General features: G+C 38.7%; 3 non-coding genes across 3 annotated transcripts; 1 reads left to right on the top strand and 2 right to left on the bottom strand.

Moving 5' to 3' along the window:
- Window positions 1–7990: 7990 nt before the first annotated feature.
- Trnav-aac (transfer RNA valine (anticodon AAC)) lies at window positions 7991–8063 on the top strand. Its single transcript has one exon. It is a non-coding gene; the product is annotated as a tRNA-Val (tRNA).
- Window positions 8064–9439: 1376 nt separating this feature from the next.
- On the bottom strand, window positions 9440–9513 carry Trnan-guu (transfer RNA asparagine (anticodon GUU)). Its single transcript has one exon. It is a non-coding gene; the product is annotated as a tRNA-Asn (tRNA).
- Window positions 9514–13502: 3989 nt separating this feature from the next.
- Window positions 13503–13574, bottom strand: Trnad-guc (transfer RNA aspartic acid (anticodon GUC)). The gene has a single exon. It is a non-coding gene; the product is annotated as a tRNA-Asp (tRNA).
- Window positions 13575–20586: the final 7012 nt, after the last annotated feature.

The following is a 20586-nucleotide window of genomic DNA, read 5'->3' as shown; positions in this document are numbered from 1 at the left end:
TTTTTTAAGTAACGTACAATACTGATGGGCGAGATTACTTTGTATTTCTATGCCCTTGATCATAGTTTTCGGTCATCAATGAAACGTTAGCGCATGCACGCCAGGTATGACTACAGTCCAACCAATGTAAATGTTACCTACTTCTATTTTTTTTCCTTTATTTTTTGTTTTGAAATTGCATCTATCCCCTATAGATACTCTCAACTGACAAAATACCACAGAAGTGAAACAATGCATAGCCATATCACAACTGTCCGTTACCACGACAAACAGCAACAACAACATCATTAACTCCTTCAGCATCTTATATTGTCCAGATTGAGAAACTTATTCAAGACATTAAAAAGGGACAAGGCTCAAGCAGCTGGTTCGCCTGTATCCAGACTTCCTCCCACCTCAGGAAAGAAGCAAAGTTAACTGATCGTGAACCTTATTGTTTCTAACGCAAAGTCAGAGAGAATACCTTGTTGATGCACTCAAGACTACAAAAGGAACATTGGAATAGAAGACATAGGATATACCAAAAGAATTCCGTGATCACGCTTTTCATTCATTTTATCGAGGCAACCACAGTCGGATAAGAAAAAATAAAGTCATCGAGGGCACAGCTGAGGTAATCTTTGTTCACTTTGAAGGTGATTATCTGTCAATTGTATTGCCGAAATGGAAATGTGTCTTGCTTCAAGGCAAATGGAACATGCTTCAAGGAAACTGGGTCGTACGGGGAAATGTGTGGTGCGTCAAAGCAGATGGATCATACTGCAGGGAGACTGGGTCGCACGGGGAAATGTGTCGTACCTCGAGGCAGGTGGATCGTACTTCAAGGGAAATGGCGAGGCGTGCAATACTAGTTTACGACGCGAAGGACAGCCTATCCAACTAAAAAAACAAATACGTTGACCCTCTCCTTTTTTTAATATAAGAAAAACTAAAACGAAGACTTCATTCGACAGAACAGGCAAGGACCTACTGAGTTCCTTATTGGTGCGCTTGCTGGTCGTACTGGACAAGCCATGCAACACTAAAACTCTCTTGATTTTATTTTTTTTTTATCATATTGCGTCTTTAATACTTACTTAGTAAAACTGACCTTTCAAGATAATATTGAATCATTGATTATAAACGGCGGGGCCGCTGAAAGCAAGCAGGATAGAAATAGGATTTGGGAATTAGCTCAAGTGGTAGAGCGCCCGCTTTGCATGCGGGATGTACCGGGATCGATACCCGGATTCTCCATTTGTTCCCATATTGTTTCAATTAAGCCGCACTTTTTATCTCAACATTTATTTTTTAAGTCAAAAGGGCTGAAAGCTGATAGTGGAGGGACATTTATTCAATTAAATCAACCCTCTTATAGAGAATCCCTTAGGCCTACTGGTTGCGTAAAACCGCGATTTGGTTTAGTCCTTGTGTAAATAACCGGCCCCAAATGTCCAAAGAAAGGATCACCGAGCGGATACCGTGGCTAAAATTACTTTTTTAACTCGCGTGTATCGTCACTGCACAAGAATTGATGAGGAGGATAAAGACCCTTTCGCAACTGTATCTGAGAACGTATTTTTCTCCTCGAACGTCGTTGAGTTAGTTCATTGCAGTATTATGAGTATCGCTATTCTCCAGGTATCGCTACAAAGAAGAAAAAAGATCAATATGTGGATAATGATTATAATAATGCTGATAGTTAAGATAATAGCAATAATAATGATAGAAATCTGCAAAAATCTGAAAGTATGTACAGTACTAAAAGAAAAGTAAACTATGTACAGATAATTGCAACCGTGTCTTTCGACTTTGAAACTATAGCAGATTTTGAACTATGGACATATTTGCAAAATAATAACTTTGTTCTTGGCAAGGCTCGAACTTGAGACCTTTTGCGTGTGAGGCGGGCGTGATAACCAGTACACTACGAAAAACTCATTGATCTTATCAAACTGAAATAAATAGATAAAGTAATAGATACAACAACAACAATCTGTGACTGGGGAATTAGCTCAAGTGGAAGAGCGCCTGCTTAGCACGCGGGAAGTATTTAACTTTGTCAGTTGCTTATATTTTGACGCAAAACCTCTGATGGTCATTCAGATGCGTTTAGAGCTTGATATGATTCCAAGGGTTCGATTGAGCAAAGCTGACTGGCTGTTGATCGAAGGTTAGAGGAATGAAGTCCACATTTTGCACCAAAATTTTATTTTTTTAATCGATTGCATTTTGCTTGTTAGGACGTGATATCAATTCTAGTCGATCCCGGTACCAATTTCTTTACCAGCTCAAAGTCTATTAAGCCAGTATTAAAAATTACGTCGGCACTGAGTGAACTATGGTATGGTTGCGCGCAGAAAAGCGTTCACACAGCGGTGACTATCGCACCGACTTACTTACTTACTAACTTATACATTTACCCATCCACTCACTCACTCGCTCTTTCACTTACTTTCTTATTTATTTATACTTAATTTTATGGAATGCGGTATATGGGTGTATTTGGTCCGTTCGCTCAGTGGGTAGAGCGTGCTGCTGATAACGCGTACGCAAGGTCGTGGGTTCCAACCTCACACGGACCAAATAAAACAATAAGTTGCTTCAATGAAATGATCGAAAAACATGCCAAGACTCATTTGTTTCTCTACAAAAGGTAATTAATTCAATAACGAAGGGGAAAACAAATAATGTGCTTCGATGAAACGATTTAAATGTCAAGACTATTTTTCTATGTTTCATTTCCAAAAAAAAAAATATTTAAGATTATTAGTTCCATAACTTCATACAGCGGGGTGCTCGTTGGAATCTGTGGTAGGGATTTACCACCAAGTTCTTTTAAGCCTGACCCTTACTTAGACCAACCATGATTTCATACACTCCTACTTTTTTCAGACCTAAATATATACTGAATGACTCATTTTCGGTAATTCTCTTTCTTTTGCATTTGGACTTAAGCAAATAAAGTCGTGGGACGTTCTTGCGATTCCCTTCAAAACCATTTAAGTGCACAGACTGTAATGGATCGATACCCGGATTCTCCAATGGCGCCTTACATTTGGTTGATTCGTCTTTTGAGAAATGATGCTTATGTATGGCTCAGGTTTATTTCGAATATATTCTTTTTCTAATAGACCTCTTTCACTCATTAATCTTCTCTAGAACTAAAGAAGAGGATCAACACCATGTGAAAAAGCCACAGACTTGCTGTATTTGCCCCATAGGATCATTATCTGCCGAACATAAAAACAAAACTTGTACAGATGTGGGTGGAATCCTCTTTTAAATCGGTAGACTAACTGCTCATGTAGAAAATTTAAGAAAGCAAAGGAGGAAGAGGTATCAATGTAAGTCACGGTTGAAAGAAATGGTTCTCTCCATTGACAAGACGGAAGTACCTCACTTTCATGTTAACAGAAAATTACGGTTGGGAAGGTAGATCTTCAGAGGTCAATTTGTGAAGCTGATATGTAAGGCCCTCTTAAGTCTAGACAGGACAGGTCGGAAGGTCTGACCTAGCGATAACGATCCACGACCCATCTCGGAATTGGTCGACCGTCTTAAAAGATTCTAAGAAAATAGAAACATACGAGGGGAAAACTTTACATTGCAGGCCTCTATATGGCGTAATTCACTAAAACGGAAAAACCCCGCGTAGCCAATTGGGTATAGAGCGACCGGTCTGAGATCAGAAAGAGACGGAAATTTATCTTTTATATTTGATATCACGAGGGCTTGTAAGATCTCAGGGGTCACAGGATCTTTTTCGACCCTTGACCTACTCAGAATTCTCTGAGATGCATTGATCATTGAATAACCAGAGGGTGTGAAGACATTTTTGATGAACCAACCATCCGCTGCGCCCAATCAATGCTGTAGACAGCGTTAATAATTGGAACCGGAGAATATGCTTCATTGAGCAGGCACTGTAAGTAAACTGCGACTCGAAAGGGATTGACAAGTAAATAATGATGAAGCCCATCGTTTCCAACCTTTGAACTTTGCAAGGTAAGCAAGTACGGTGCCATCCGCTTTGGAAGCCAGAACGGTGCTCTTTACCATGCAAGTTGTAGATTTCAGGATGCTCGGGGACTGAAAAGAAAAATTTTGTCTTTATTTCAGACTGGAACACAACTGAAAATAAATAACGCTTACAGACAAAGCGAAACAAGAGAAAACACCCACCTGATAACGAAAGGGTGAATACACTAAATATTAAAATCAAATGGTTATTGGTAGATAAATGAATAAACAAGTAATTAATTAGATACCTAGCTGAATGAACAAATGCCTCGGTGTAAAAATGAATAAATATATCAATAAATAACTGTGATGACAAGGGTAAGAAACCTCATGACAGAAAGCATTTGCTATTTTTTCGCTTCTTTTGTAAGTTTTGCCGAGTATTGTTGCTCATAAATTGATAAACTGGCGTCACTCTGAACAACCGTAAATTTACCTCTTTCTGCGGTTTGAAAATCATCACAATATATACTGTCTGGTAAATTTGACCGCGAAATTACGTGTTCATTAAGTTTTGCTTGGTTAAGGCGGGGCACCAGAAGAGAGAGAAGTCTCGCATTTCTGTTTTCCGTTAGTATCCTCCTGTGTGTTCTTTATAATACAGCTAAGCTCAGTGGAGGCTCCTTTAATTTCTAATTAATCACTTTAACAAACATAGATTACAATAAGTCTTTTGTAGCGTTTCGTTTACAACTACGACGAAGGAGGCTAGGGGCTTTGCTCCATACCGTACAAGAACTTAGCCCTGTGATTTAGCAACTCAGGTGTGGAACCAGAAAAATAAAGAATTTGTATTCGTTCTAGAGAGAAAAAGGCAAAATGAAAGATTTTAAATTCATTTTTCATGAATGCCACACAGAGGTTTTAATAAGATGAAATAAAACTTTTCCTAGTCACCTGGAAATAAAGCAAAGATAAGTAAGTAGTCGTGATCCTTATAGTTTCTAACGCAAAGTTAGCGAGAATACATTGTAGATGCACTCAAAACTACAAAAGAAACAGTGGAATAGAAGAGAACATTCCCCTGACCGTGAAGTTCCTTGAAACGTATTCATTTATTCATTTTTGATAAAAAAAAAACTATAATTCTAAAATATCAATTGTGAAAACTCCTTTGTGAACGTGGAGTTTTCTATAGAGTAGTGATTATCACGTCTGCCTTACCTGCCAGAAACAGTTCCGATTATATTTTTGATAATAGGATGGGTTGACTGTATGGTAGTAGTTATAATTACTTTTTGTCCATTATCTAATCTTCCTTGTGAGAACAATTAATAACTTCAAATTCAATAAATCAAATTTCAGTTTAGTGATACTCTTCTTTTCATGAGAACCTTCTTCTTTCTAATGATGTTGAGACTGATGTAAAACTAATTAAGAGACCCTTACCGGTTCGCAAGTCAGTCTGAACGGTTTTTTTTGTGCTCGTGCAGACTTAGATCAACAAACTACAGAACAGCAATTGATGACTATTGAACGGTACTGTTCAAGTGTAATTTGTCATCTTGAATTTCTACATGTCGCCTTCCATCAATTGTCGAAATTGCTGCGTCTGCACATCATTACATCCACACAAAAAAGCCTTTATTTAAGTTTTAACCACTGCCTATGGCAACTACAGAATTGCATTAGCATCATTTTAAAAAATGTTAAAAAGCCTGTAATGCAACAACTTTTTGTCGGAGTGCGACGACGGGTGTGAAATTATTTTGTCTGATTTGTCAGTCCTTCGTCTTATGCCCCATTCACACCAAAGCTTAAACATGTTTAAAAGTTATTTTGTTAATCACAGTTTAATTTTTTTTTCTTCATAGAAACTATTTAACCGAATATTTTTGACTTGAATGTAGCACATTGGAAATGCAAGTTAGCAAGTACTTGAATCCAATGGAAAATCAAGTTTTTCAGTTCTCTGTTTATAATTTTCATTCAATGAAAACCAGTTTAACAAAACATGTTTTGCTGGTGTGAATGGGTTATTAAACTACCCAACTGTGGGAACTCTGCTCCCATCATATTCCACGACAAAACGGGCCTGTCCGGGAGTCGAACCCGGGACCTCTCGCACCCAGAATCATGCCACTAGACCAACAGGCCAGGTAATATAAAAACTCTAAAAAAATTATTAGTATTGCTTTGACGCGTAGCAGGTGGCAGGTGTGTATTCAAGTGATCGCTCCTTACCGGTCGAACAATTGACGATTACCTATGGAATACCGCAGGGTTCTGTGCTAGGCCCGAATCTATTTAATATTCATATAGATAGCATTTCAGACGTATGTGATAGCTGTGATATTGTATTGTACGCCGACGATACAGGAATTCACACCAGCTCTAAAGATGTTAAAATTGCTGAACAGTATGTAAATGAAGATCTTGGAAGAGTTACCGATCGGCTCAGTACTGATGGTCTTATCTGCAATCACAAGAAATCAGAAGCAATCCTGATTGGATCAAAACACGCAGTGAAAAATGCTCCAGACTTACAAATCTTTATGGATGGGAGGCTACTGAAACAGTGTGAAGACTTCAAATATTTAGGTGTTTATATAGATAATACTCTTAGCTGGAACAAGCATATTACATATTTAGCCTCTAGGATATATCCCAAGCTTAAGATGTTAAATAGAATTGCACCCTTTCTTAGTCAAAGGGTGCTTTTAAATATCTATAAACAAACGATATTACCCAAGAGGAACAGTGGAATAGAAGAAAGAGAACATTCGCCTAACGAAGGATAAACTAAAACAAATCCGTGATCACGTTTTTCATTCATTTTGTCAAGGCAACCAAAGTCGGAGAAAGTCGATTGCGTTGCCGAAAACAAATAAAATTTGAACGCAATGAGAAGAGGATGGCACGAATGCGCTACTCTTCAGAAAGATGCCTATGAAATATGCTTGTTTAATTGATATGAACTGCGTCATTCATTTTCTCAAAGGCTTGTCTGTATGGATACTCATTTAAGGAGTCTTGTTTTGCACCTCGAATGTGTCCACTTTTCCTTAAGATTCCACCACAAGATCTTCTTCTCACTAAGTAGAGTATTATTTTTATGTAAATCATCTTGTATGTTTTTCCTTGTCACTTCCACATTTATTTATTTATTATATAAAAAAACTATAATTTTAATATGACTAATGTGCCGGTTTCTGTAATGTAGTGCTAATCACGTTCGCCTAACACGCGGAAGGTTGTAGGTTCGAGCTCTGCCAATAACATTTTCGATTTCTGACCACTATATCTTTGCTTGGATTTGTGACCACTATATCTTTGCTTGGAAGATGGGCATACACCACTGCAGTATGTGCAGCCTTACAATTCTAACAAATTGTATAAAAGTATGAAATATATTCACTTTTTGTCACTTATTTTTTCCTCCTTGTGAAGATAATTAATTACTTCAAATTCAATAAAGTAAATTTAAGTCTTCTTTTCATGAAAATCTTATTCTTTATGGGTATTTCGAGGCTGAGGTAAATTAAAAAACACACCAACTACTCGAGAACAGCTTTTTCGTCTAGTAATTTAATGTGACCTTGTTAATCTCTGTATCCCGATTATTTGCCGGGATTCGCACCACAGAAAGCTCAAACGAAATTAAAAATCCGTGCACGTGTTGGCTAAGAGTCGCAAAATTTACCCGTATGGAGTAAATTTAAGATAATTTCGCGAAACCCTGTCGTTTATTCTGTCTATGCAAAATCGTTCTCTTCACGTCTTCAACGTCTTTCTGGTGTCTACAATTACATGGAAAATTGACACTTTGACACTCGAATCACTATGAACTTAAGGTGAAACGTTCGAGCGTGCGTAACTCGCGTGCCACCTGACAGCCCAGCTTCACCAGCTATTCAGCAACAGGAGTGAAAAGCAAATGAATTATAGAAACAACCGAGCCTGTTCTTACAACACCCTCCTCGATTCCGCCATTAGTTTATTCGGAACATGGCATTTCAGACGTGGCGTAGACGCCACGTACCTGCAAGTTTCTGTAGTGTAGTGGTTATCACGTCCACCCAACACGCGGATGGTCGCAGGTTTGAACCTTGCCAGGAACAAATTTTGTCACAATCGTCTGCACTATAAAAAAAAATTTTAAAAAGTTTTATAATTATCTTCTTATCATAATATTTTTTTCTGAATATTTTGAGGGTGAGTTAACTAACACACGCGCTTACCAGTGGCTACTCAGTCTGGATTGTTCTGTCCATGCTCGTGTAAAGATCAAATGAATAAACTTGTTGGTATGACACCTTTCCTGCACTCTTTACTCAACCTCCGTCCTGCGATTATTTGTTGGGATTCACACGAGTGATGTTTACTGCTCCCACTGGTCTGAAACGAGTACACGTGTGTGCGTAGAATCGCAATATGTACACCCATGAGATATATTCACATACAGTAGTTTCGCAAAAGCGCCCGGCATTTCTGAGAAAATTTAGGAATGGATATCAAACATCCGTGTAAGACGCTAATCTCCTACATTTAATTATATATAGATCAAAAACTTTAATCACATTATATTCCACAACAACGGGAATCTCCGGAAGTCGAACCCGGGACCTCTCGCACATAAAGCGGGAATTATGCCATTAGACCAACAGCCATGAATTCCCAGATATCTTTGCTAACATCGGAGAGTTGGTATCTAAACTTGCGAGTCTACTAGATAGGCGCTCCAACCAACTGCGACCCGAGTAATAATCTTGATTTAGAAAAAACTAAACTGAAATCGAGAGACAATCGTTGTTACAAGCCTGCTCCATTTTAGAATCTCTTTGAGGAAACTACAATAGAGACAGGTGAAATTAATTTGATGTTCTTGGCCTTCATCGCAGTTTCTGAGCAGATGCTCGCCATATATTACCCGTAGCCCGTTTTCTTTTTTTTTTTTTTTGAATTTGCTTTATCACTTTAGATGCCATTGACGACCAGAAACGTCGTCACAACTGACAAAATACCATGATAGTGGAACAATCCACAGCCATATAACAAACTTCTGTTACCACGATGATCAGCAACAAAAACATCATTAGCCCTCTAATATTGCCCAGTTTGAATGATTCATGCAAGACGTTATAAGGGGACGAGGCTAAAGCAGCTGCTTCGCCTGTATCCAGGCCTCCTCCTACCTTGGAAAAGAAGCAAAGATTAGTGATCGAGAACCTCATTATTTCTCGCGCGAAATCAAGGAGAATGCATCTACGATGCATTCTGGTCTTGAAGACTACGACAGGAACAGTGAACAGTGATGGCAATCGGTTTCATCTGCTACATGATTTATCTAATTCGTTCATTCAATCGAGGCAACCAAAGTCAGATAAAAAAACAAAAAACAATCGAGAGCCAGCATAAGTAATCTTTGTTTACTTTCCAGGTGATTATCTTTCAATGGTATTGCCCAGCAATAATAGCATTTGAACGCAAAAGGAATCGTCCCCAGATGGGATTGAACCACTAACCTTTCGGTTAACAGCCGAACGCGCTGACCGATTGCGCCACGGAGACTGCGCATATCAGAGTATCCTTAAAACTTAAGGTGAGAAGGTAACTAAAATAACTTCACATACGCCGATTTATGAATACGAAGTTTGCAAAAACACAACACAAGTCAGTCTCAGACCAACGCTTTTTTTTTAAGACTATTGAAGCGCCGAAAGGCGATGATTGTGAATAAATACTCCGAGACTATATAACACAGCCCTGACGATCAAGAATTTCATGTAAACGGGGAAGTTTTGACGTCCTTATAAGGTTAAATTACAGTCAGTTGGTGTACGGTTTGAAAAAAGATTTCCATATGGCCATCTTCGTTATTGTTTTATAACTTTCATAGATGGAAATGTTTCCGATTACTGGCGTTATCTCTATTTTCAGACATTCAGATTTTCAGATTTTTGTGCTGGTTGTACCTAAAATTCGCTTCAAATGCATTTGCTTCTATTAAGAGTCATGCTAGCGACTGGTTTCACTAGTTTTATCAAGTTGAGAACATGAATATTACCGTTCATTCCCTTTTTTTGCTCTCCTATATTAATTTAGCACATGGTCAGAGGAATAAAACACCTAAAATTCTTCTGTTACCATTTTTTCGGAAATGTTAATCAAATACATCCTGAATGAATTCAACATATATAAAAAAGCCACATTTGACCTCTAGATGATTTCAAAAAAACATTTCCCTTGTTGGCCTACGTGATGGTTGAACGCACAGTCTTGGCCTTATCCAAACCACGCTTTGCCGACTGAGTTAATAAGTAAGTTAGCTTGTACCAAAAATAACTGAACAAAAACGTTTTACGTTTTATTCCTCTCAGATGTTCTCGGTAAAACTGATCTTTCAAGATGAAAAAAAATGATGATAAGCATAATAGATAAAAAGATGAATGAATAAGATTGGAGAATTAGCTCAAGTGGTAGAGCGCCGGATTCAATGATTATGCACGATTACAAAAACTTTAAACTTAAAAAGGAAGTCTTACTGCGCGTTTACCCTGTCTTCTAATGTTAATAATAAAAATTACAATTTCCTTGATAGTAATTGGTTTAAAAAACTCCTATTTTCCACTAACTCACTTGCCAAGTTTGTTATCAGACAGTTCAACAAGGCAATCACATTCAAATTTATTGTGTAAATTAACCAATCACATTCAAATGTATAGTTTAAATCAACCAATCATGACACTAGACAATTTAACTTGGTTATTCTCCCTCTCTCGGAAATTGTAATTTTTATGTTCAATTGGAAATAAGACTTCTTGTCGTCCAATTGGGTCTGTAATCATACTCATGATAAACAAATACCTCTTGCTGGTAATGATATGATAATAATATGATAGATATAGTAATAACATGATTAGCGAATACTTTCTTTTGAGAGAAAAGTGAGACTAAAATAAACGAAAATTTTACAACAAACTTAAAACGCACTTAGCTTTGCTGGCAAATATCAGAATATCTATATTTATGCTCACACGACAGATGAAAGTTTTACGCGTTTACACGCCAAAATCCAGTAATGTCATGACGCATCGTGAACCTCTCTATCGCGAATATTTTTCCGAAGACCGCGATAAGAGTCGCAGAAGTAAAAAATAACAAAAACAAATGAAGTTTGTATATTGCATTTGTTGTTTACCTTGCCGGAATGTCCACCGCTTATTAGTCTCGCTCACCCTGCGCCAAATCCGGTAAAAAAACAGTGACATTCATTTCCAGTTTCATCTCCTTTAGAATCCTGCGAGGTTTACGAGTTTTCTGTCATCAGTGATATGACAGTTTTCTGTCATCAATGATATGAGAAAAAAGAAAGTGGAGAATCCGGGTATCGATCCCGATACCTCCCGCATGCGAAGCGGGCGCTCTACCATTTGAGCTAATTCCCCGGCTCATGTATAATTGCAAACATGAACACCCTGGTGAAAAGGATCAGCCAGTCTCGCAACAGTGCTCATCATTAATGTCTCCTTACTACTCATCTCACTTCTCTTATTTTCAGTCAGCTAAGAAATTTGTTTAAACTCGAGATAAAAAATTTCGGAGGCCTTGCTAAAACTAATGTTATTTGGGCCCATAGAGCTGCCACAAAAGCTAATGGCTTTTCATTGACAGTACCAAACAAATCCAATGCTGGATAATGTGGTTTTACGAACTGAGTTGATAACGTAAATTGGCCACAGTGAAGAGTTTCATAGCTAATGTCTCGACCGTCGGCCCTTTGCTCTGTATCCTGCTTTACTCCCTATTGAAAAGACCAAGTGTAGCGCCTTAGAAAAACGAACACAACGTTAGATTTATCTTGTTAGATACACGATATTAGTTTTATTTTTGGTGTTTCGTCTGCCCACTCCTCTACCGAATCAGCAGCACATACAGTTGCTTTAGAAAATACCCCCCTCTAAATCCAATCCTGGTTAGGATGGAGAACTGCAGCGTCATTTTCTGATAAATCTGGCGACGAAATCGCGCCCGCGAAAAAAGAGACTCAATCAAAGGAAAAAAAGCAAAGAGAAAACTTTAAAACATTTGTATTTAACCCCCAAGATCTTTATGAAAGAAGAAGAGACAAACCTTTTCACTCGTCCAGGCGGCCTCTTTTTCCCGCCCGGTAGTTTAATTGTCACGTTGAATGTTTGAGAAGGCAGAGAGAGGGTTGCAAAAGCAGGTTTTAATCCATTGGCTGAAGATAAGAGATATTTGGATTGGTTAAACTGGAGGTATATCATTTTCATGCCAAAAAAATATTCCAGTGGAGACGCTTCCCACGATAAAATTATTACGCCGTTCCACCACAACACGAAAACAAGCCTGTTGAAAAATACCTTTCACTACCCATCCAGGACCTTTTAACCACACGAGCTAAAGCGAACTACCTGAAGATAAACAGAAAGCATTACTGATAGTACGGCTGTTCATTCTAATTGTCACAGGTTTGTCTGGATTGATGCTTATTCAGTGAAGGTTTGTGTTGCACCTCGAGAAGATCTCCAACAATCCTTCTTTCCACTTACACCACAAATTCTTCGAAAAATATACTAGTTTTATTTCCGTATACATTAACATATATTTTTTTCTATTTTTTTGTTGTCGTTGTGTTCGGTATCTATTACTTTATCTGCTTATTTCACTTTGATAAGATTATTTGTCTTTGTAGACAAAGAGAGAGACAGAAAGAGAAAGAAAGAGAAAGACTTTGGTTCCTGTAGTGTAGTGGTTATCACGTCCGCCTCACACGCGGAAGGTCGCAAGATCGAGCCTTTCAAATTCTATCGAACGAATAAAAATTTCATTACACTTTTATTTTCTTAAGAACCTTTCTTTATTTAGATGCCATTAAGTCTGAGGTAGACCAAAATGCTAAAAGACTTAAATTAAGCATATGTTCACCTATCGGTTGCAAATTAAATTAGGTCGAGATTACTTGCCGGGATGTCAAGTGTGTCACAGAAACCTCAAACAAAACATAAAAAGAATAACTTCACAGCGACGGATCATTGAAGCAGGTCATAGAGAGAAGGATAGTGCTGACCTCGCAAGAGGATACGAAAAACGACAGAGTAAAAACAGGGGTACCTACCGTCCAAGATGGAGGTCGTGGGTTCAATTCCGATCGGTGCCTTTATTATTTTTAGCAAACACATTTTGCAAACTGCACCTAATAAGTAAGTGGGAGTTAGTAAACATCAAAGAATACTGTCATCTTTACGAGCAGAAAGAGAAATAAGATGTACATTGCTATACAGCAAGAGTTAGGCAATTCACAAGATTGGAATTTCAAAAGTACCAGGCCTTATTTGTGCGGTCCAGAACTCATAAAATGACGACAGTTTAGACAATCCCCCTCCATCATCTCGAAAAGAATCTAAACAATAAGACAAAGTTGATTACATTTACTTTCTCTGATGACACTGGTTAGGTTGTTTAGGTGAGTACCACAAAGAGTTTTTAACTGACTAAAAATGGGAATTTTTCTAGTAACCTGTAACAAAAAGTAATATCTCCCCGGCGGGGAATCGAACCCCGGTCTCCCGCGTGACAGGCGGGGATACTCACCACTATACTACCGAGGACCTCTGGTGCCTTATAAAGAACCAATACTTGAAAACAATTTCAGGTTGCTTTAGATCTTTTTGTGATTATGACTTTCCGAACAAAGAAGGATCTAACCGTAGAATATATATTGAATTGATACATACCAGCTTTTATGATCCTGTTAATTTTAACTCGTGGGTATGCTTAGCGACGAGTGATGTGGAGATTTCATATGCACATTTCGCGGCGTTAGCGCGGCCTCAAAAGTTCGGTCAGGGAATGCATCTTATTCAAGATGACGGACCGACTTTGAATCCCTAAGGGAGGACTTTTCCTGTTTTACCGGAATCATAGGATCATTGGCTTCGAGCAAAAACAGCCACGAGTTCACTAGAGTGTCACCTAGATTTGCTTTACTCTCCGGAAGCTCTGCTAACATCAGGGAGATTTTTTCTCAATTAGAAAAAGGCACTGATGGGATTTGGACCCGCAAGTTTACCAGACAGGTGCTCCAGCCAATTGAACTACAGTACCCATGCGATAATCTCGCTTTCGAAAAACTCATAGCTTACATTGAGAGACAACTGTCATTACAAGCCTGAACTATTTCAGGATTTTTTTTAAGTAAGTTGCAATACCGATGGGCGATATTACTTTGTATTTCTATGCCCTTGATCATAGTTTCCGGTCATCAATGAAACATTAGTGCATGCACACCAGGTATGACCTACAGCCCAACCGATGTCAACGTTACCTACTTCCTTTTTATTTTTCCTTTTTTTCTGTTTTGGACTTGCTTCTTTCCCCTAGAGATACTCCCAACTGGTAAAATACCACGGAAGTGGAAAAATGCATAGCCATATGACGACTGTACGTTATCACGACAAACAGCAACAACAACATCATTAACTCGTTCAGCATCTTACATTGCCCAGATTGAGACACACATTCAAGACACTGAAAAGGGACCAGGCCAAAGCAGCTGGTTCGCCTGTATCCAGAATTCCTCCCACCTTGGAAAAGAAGCGAAGTTTAGTGATCGTGAACTTTATTGTTTCTAACGCAAAGTCGGCAAGAATACATTGTAGATGCACTCAAGATTACAAAAGAAACAGTGAAATAGAAGAGGAGATTCCCCTGACATAGGATATACCAAAAGAATTCCGTGATCACATTTTTCATTCAATTTATAGAGACAACCACAGTCGGATAAGAAAAAAAAAGTAATCGAGGGCCCAGCATAGGTAATCTCTGCAGTAGTGAAGGGTGCCAGTATGGCGGATAGCCAATCAGAGAGCCGTATATCGCACACGGATGGATATGAGCGTGCAAATTTTAAATGAAATGAAGAAGTGTATTGCAAAATGGACAAACTCCCTCACACAGATCAACAAAACGATAGGAGAAGTCTCCACAACCCTACGAGAAAGAACTGTAGTTATTGAAAAAAACCTAGACAGCAACAAACTTTTAAAGGAATAATGTCCTGTTACTACAAAAACACCTTGTAAACAATATGATATCATTAAAAATGATTTGTAACCCTGTATTCCACGTGTTTTTCGACTCAAACTAGTGCTCAGGCGCCTCCGCGGTTTTAAAGATAGCGCGAGAATGGAATGTGAAAATCCGGTTTTCTGATTGGTCCATTTTGGTCACGTGGCGATATACGGCTCTCTGACTGGCTCCCTGCCATACTGGCACCCTTTACTACTCTCTGCTCACCTTCAAGGTGATTATCTGTCAGTTGTATTGCCGAAATGGAAATGTGGCGTACCTGAAGGCAGATGGAACGTGCTGCTAGGAAACTGGGTCGTACGGGGAAATGTGTCGTACTTCAAGGCAGATGGATCGTCCTTCATGGGAAATGGCGAGACGTGCAAAACTAGTTTACGGCGCGAAGGACAGCCTATCCAACTAGAAAAATAAATACGTTGACCCTCTCCTTTTTCAAGAAAAACTAAAAAGAAGACTTCATTCGACAAAACAAACAAAGACCTACAGGGTACCATGCAGCACTACAACTATCTGAAGAATTATTTTTTATCATATTGCGTCTCTCATGTTTACTCAGTAAAACTGAGCTTTCAAGATAATTGAATTATTGATTCTAAACAGTGGGGCCAGATACCCTCTATTCCTGAAAGGCAGGAGCCACGGATGTTATAGATAGGATTGGGAAATTAGCTCAAGAGGTTGAGCGCCCGCTTTGCATGCGGAAGTTACCGGGATCTTCATTCTAGTGCCCTAATTCTTTGAAAAAAGCTTGCCTCGGCAGGTTATCCAATCAAAGTTTAGCCGCTTTTTAACAAAACCGCGTTCTGAGCCATCCTCAGTTTAGCCTAACTTTTTATCTGAACATTTATTTTTGTAAATAGTGTCAAGAGGGCCGAAAGCTGATAGTGGAGGGACATTTATTCAATTAAATCAACCCTCTTATAGAGAATCCCTGAGGCCTACTTGCTGCATAAAACCGCGCTTTGGTTTAGATCTCGTGTAAATAACCGGCCCCAAATGTCCAAATAAAGGATTACCAAGCGGGTACCGAGGCTTAAACTAGTTTTATAACTCGCGTGTGTCATATTAACTCGCCCAAGAATTATTAAGGAGAATAGAGACCCTTTTGCAATTGTGTCTATGAACGTATTGTTCTCTTCGAACTTCCTTGAGTTAGTTCATTGCAATGTTATGAGTATCACTATTTTCCAGGTATTGCCGCAAAGAAAAAAAAGAGATAAATATGCGAATAATGATAATAATAATGATGGTAATGATAATGATAGAAATCTGCACAAATCTGAAAGTATGTACAGTACTAAAAGAAAGTAAACTATGTACAGATAATTGTAACTGTGAGGAGTTTGCTTTTTATTTTTCTATGTTTGTATCGTGATGTTTGTAATTGGATTCATAGACTGGCCCGCCTAGACTAGCATCGGCTAAGCGCCTGCCATGAAAAAAAATTTTAAATTTCAAAAAATTTCAATGAAAAATGGCTGTTGTTGTTGAAGCTTTACGATAACGCTCTTCAAATTGGTTTGGGTTTCAATATGTACGGGAAATATCTTGAAAACGAAACTTTCCGAACATCATCGCCCAACTGTTATTTTTGTAATTTTTGGCGAGATAAGCAGACCCTTGTTAAGCATCCGTTTTCCACTGTAGAAGGAAAAATTAATTGCCTTTATCACAGTGTAAAAGCCTTATTCAGATTAATCCATTTCACCCGTGAAAAGGGTACACTCGCCAAAATGGTACCAAAATTCCACTTTTTTATCCATTGCATTTTGTTTGGTAAGACCTTATATCAATTCTAGTCGATCCCGGTACCACTTTCTTTACCAGCTCAAAGTCTATCGAGCCAGCGGAAAAAATTACATCGGCACTGTGTGAACTATGGTATGGAGGCGCGCGGAGAAGCTTTCACACAGCGGTGACTATCGCACCGACTTACTTACTCACTCACTTACTCATTACCCATCCACGCACTCACTTACCCGCCCACCCACCCAATCACTCACTCACTCACTTACTTTCTAACTTACTGAGTTACTGTTATGTAACACAGTTTGGTCCGTTAGCTCAGTCAATAGAGCGTGGTGCTGATAAGACCAAGGTCGTGAGTTCGAACCTCACACGGACCAAAGAACACTACATGTTGCTTCCATGAAATAATCTAAAAACATTCCAAGACTCATTTGTTTCCCTACAAATCATTTTACTATTTTCCATAATTCATTTACAGCGGATGAAAAATTGTTTACGATTATTAATTCAATAACGTTCTAAAGAGGGGGAAACAAATGATTTGCTTCAATGAAAAGATCTAAACGTCAAGACTAAATTGTTACCCTCAAATCATTTTTACTATTTTTCCATGTTTTATTTCCAAATGAAAATTTTTAAGATTATTAGTTCAATTAATTAATTCTCCCGGTTTTATTTCGCACCCTGGATTTTTCTAACTTAGACGAGTTTTCAAATTGAATAACGTCATTTAGCTCAAGCTATTAAACAGTCTGCCAAGCTCGATTATCCACCGTTGTGATTAGTCTAAGAGAGCCTTTTAAGATTTTTCATATTACTTTATAATCGGCCCTTGAGTAGTATATTTGGTTTCGTTATCAAGGTGACGTGTTAAATGATATTAATCCAGAGAAAACCTCCATGAAGGATGATCTCCAACTCTGGTTTCAAAGCGCCGTCTCCATGGCACAATCGATCAGCGCGCTTAGCTGTTAACCGAAAGGTTCGAGCCCACCAGGGCACGGTCTGTTTTGTGTTCAAAAAATATATTGATTTTCTACGATAATTTTAATGGATACTCACCTTGAAAGCCAATGCAAGGCTCTCGATCGCTTTTTTTTTTCTTTCCTTCCATCTGACTTTGATTACTTTCTTTGTGGCAGGGCCGGGTGTGTTGTACTCTACTGATTCCATCGTTCCTGTTGTACTGCTGATTGTATGTATATTGTCTCTAGGTCTCTTAGTCTGCTCAATATAAGATTCTGATATTGAGGTTTCTGTTTTTGTTTAGCGTGGTGAAAGGCAATTGTTATTTGGACTCGAGTTGTCGATTGTTCCACTGTGACGTCTTTCAAGGTCATGAAAGATATCTATAGTGGATAAAAACAATTTCCGAACAAAAAATCAGAAGTAAGAAAGTAGTTAATGTTTACTTCAGTTGAGTTGTGGGTAATTCCTGATATAAATGTCCTAATTTCATTATTGATGATCAAAAACTATGATCAATACTATAGAACAACAAAGTTTTCTTGCCTGTTTCTTTTTCCCTGTCTCATGGGGTTTTCTCTAATGAGAATCTAAAATAGTTCAAGCATGTGGCGGTAATTGTTTCTTGGTGTGATTTACGAGATTTTTAAAAAGCACCCGAGGCGCCAGAGCTCAATTGGCAAGTGCCTGTCTAGTAAACTGGATGTCAGGGGTTCAAGTCCCATAACTGCCTTTTTCATTTTTAGCCAGGAAATTTTGCAAACTGCACCCAAGGCAGCGGGAGTTAGTAAACAATAAAGAACACAATCATTTTTATAAGCAAAAGGAAGAAGAACGAGGCCTCATTTGTGCGGTGCAGAACTCATAAAATGACGAAGGCTTAAAGAATCCCTCTCTATCATCTCAAGAAGGATCTGAACAGTAAGACAAGGTTGATTAGATTTACTACCTCACAAGGGTCGGGTAGTTTCTGTTTCCGTTTTCACATGCACCTCACCTCTGCTGAGGCAGACGCGATGAGTACCGCACTACATCAACTTCCCAGCCTTCCTCTCTAGACTACTTCCCGTGGCTGTTACTTTCTTTACCTTACAAGCAACAAACAAACCATGTTCATTTTGTAAAGTTTTAAAAGGCGGGGATTGTGACGTCCTTGCTCAATTGATTCAACGAGTGTTTTAGTTCTCGGTAAAACATTCAAGTTCATATAGTAAATGGATGCGGGTAGACATGGGAGTTCTCTTCGAATGTTCCACTCGATAGCTTACTTGTGAGCACAGAGAACGAGTGAGGCATCGAGTTGATCACGAGAAGAGAACTTCCATATCTACAAGCAACCATGTATTACATTGCTCATTATATAAACACGATAGCCCTTTCCTGACAAGAAAAGTTGACTTTATTGCTGAATGAAAGAAATAGGGTCCATCCCCTTTGTTGTATTTGTAAACCAAATCCCAACCATGGCTAAATGTACCCAGAAAAGCAAGATTCCAAGAATGCTACTGGTCAGGTCTCCTTAAAATCAAGTAACTGAACTGCGGGCCAAAATTAAAGAAATGTCCACTGGAAGTGATCAAGGTTGGGGAATTAGCTCAAGTGGTAGAGCGCCCGCTTAGCATGCAAGAGGTACCGGGATCGATACCCGGATTCTCCAAAGGGGCCTTTTTCTTTTAATAAATGATACTTACATACCGCTCCGGCTAATTTCAAATGTTTTTTTTTTCTAATTCATATCTTTCATTCATTAACCTTCTCTAGAATTGGAGAAGAGGATCAAGACTATGTGAAAAAGCCATAAACTTGTTGTATTTTCCCCATAGGACAAATTATCTGCCGAAGATAAAAACAAAAATTGTACAGATCTAGGTAGAATCCTTTTTTAAATCGGCAGGTCAACTGTTCATGTGGAAAATTTAAGAAAGCTGAGGAGGGAAAGGTATCAACATAAGCCACAACTGAAAGAAATGCTTCTCCCCATTGGCGAGACGGATGGATATAATTTGCAAGATGCGCTTTCCTTTTCCTTCTCCGTAAAGAAGAGAAAAATGCGAGCAATGAGCAAAATTTCTCCTCGTATCATGTATGAACAGCCATTTTCTTATTCCACCATTCGCTTGTTTCCTGATATTTTGGCCTATAGATCCCAAAGACTACGAAAAACAGAACCTGGGAGAGGACCAACGAGCATCGATAGGATGAAAAAATCCCCACCGCGCTCGTTGCGGTAAAAATTAGGGAAATATACCCGGCCCAATGGATAAAACTCTCCCGACCTGCCGTGCACGGCCTTACGACAAAAAATGCCCTTAGGAATCTCGATTCTAAGAGATTATGACACTAATAAACGAGAATTTAGGTTTTCTTTGCCATCCTTAGCGTTTTCGCTGGCCGAAAGACCGTTCGCTTGAAAAGCCGATCAAATAATCCAACATTAATCGCACAGGTGGCTCCTCCTGCATGGGTATTAAGTAAGAGATAAATACCGATAACGGAGCTATTAATCCATATACATCCCGAGGGCCGTGGGGCCGAGGGATATGTATGGATTAATACCGACGTTTGAGGTATTTAACTGACTTATTTCAGGATGTTATTCCTAAGGGATCTTTATGTAACGATCCTTTCTTCAAGGGGCCAAACACCGGCTAATTAGTACGGTCACGCCTTCGTCGGATCAAAGCCGATACAATGAAAACAACCTGATGCGTGCGTTTCTCACAGGACTGTGATAAGTTGTGTGCTAATTCCTCCGTGATAAGCACTAGACTTTTTTGTACTTGGATATTTTGGCGAGTCCACAGGGGACTTAGCATT

The sequence above is a fragment of the Pocillopora damicornis genome, chromosome 13 (assembly GCF_964200805.1).
Source record: "Pocillopora damicornis chromosome 13, jaPocDami1.2, whole genome shotgun sequence".
Taxonomy (NCBI): domain Eukaryota; kingdom Metazoa; phylum Cnidaria; class Anthozoa; order Scleractinia; family Pocilloporidae; genus Pocillopora; species Pocillopora damicornis.
Note: the sequence above shows the minus strand (reverse complement) of the source record. Positions and strands in the feature narration are given on the sequence as shown.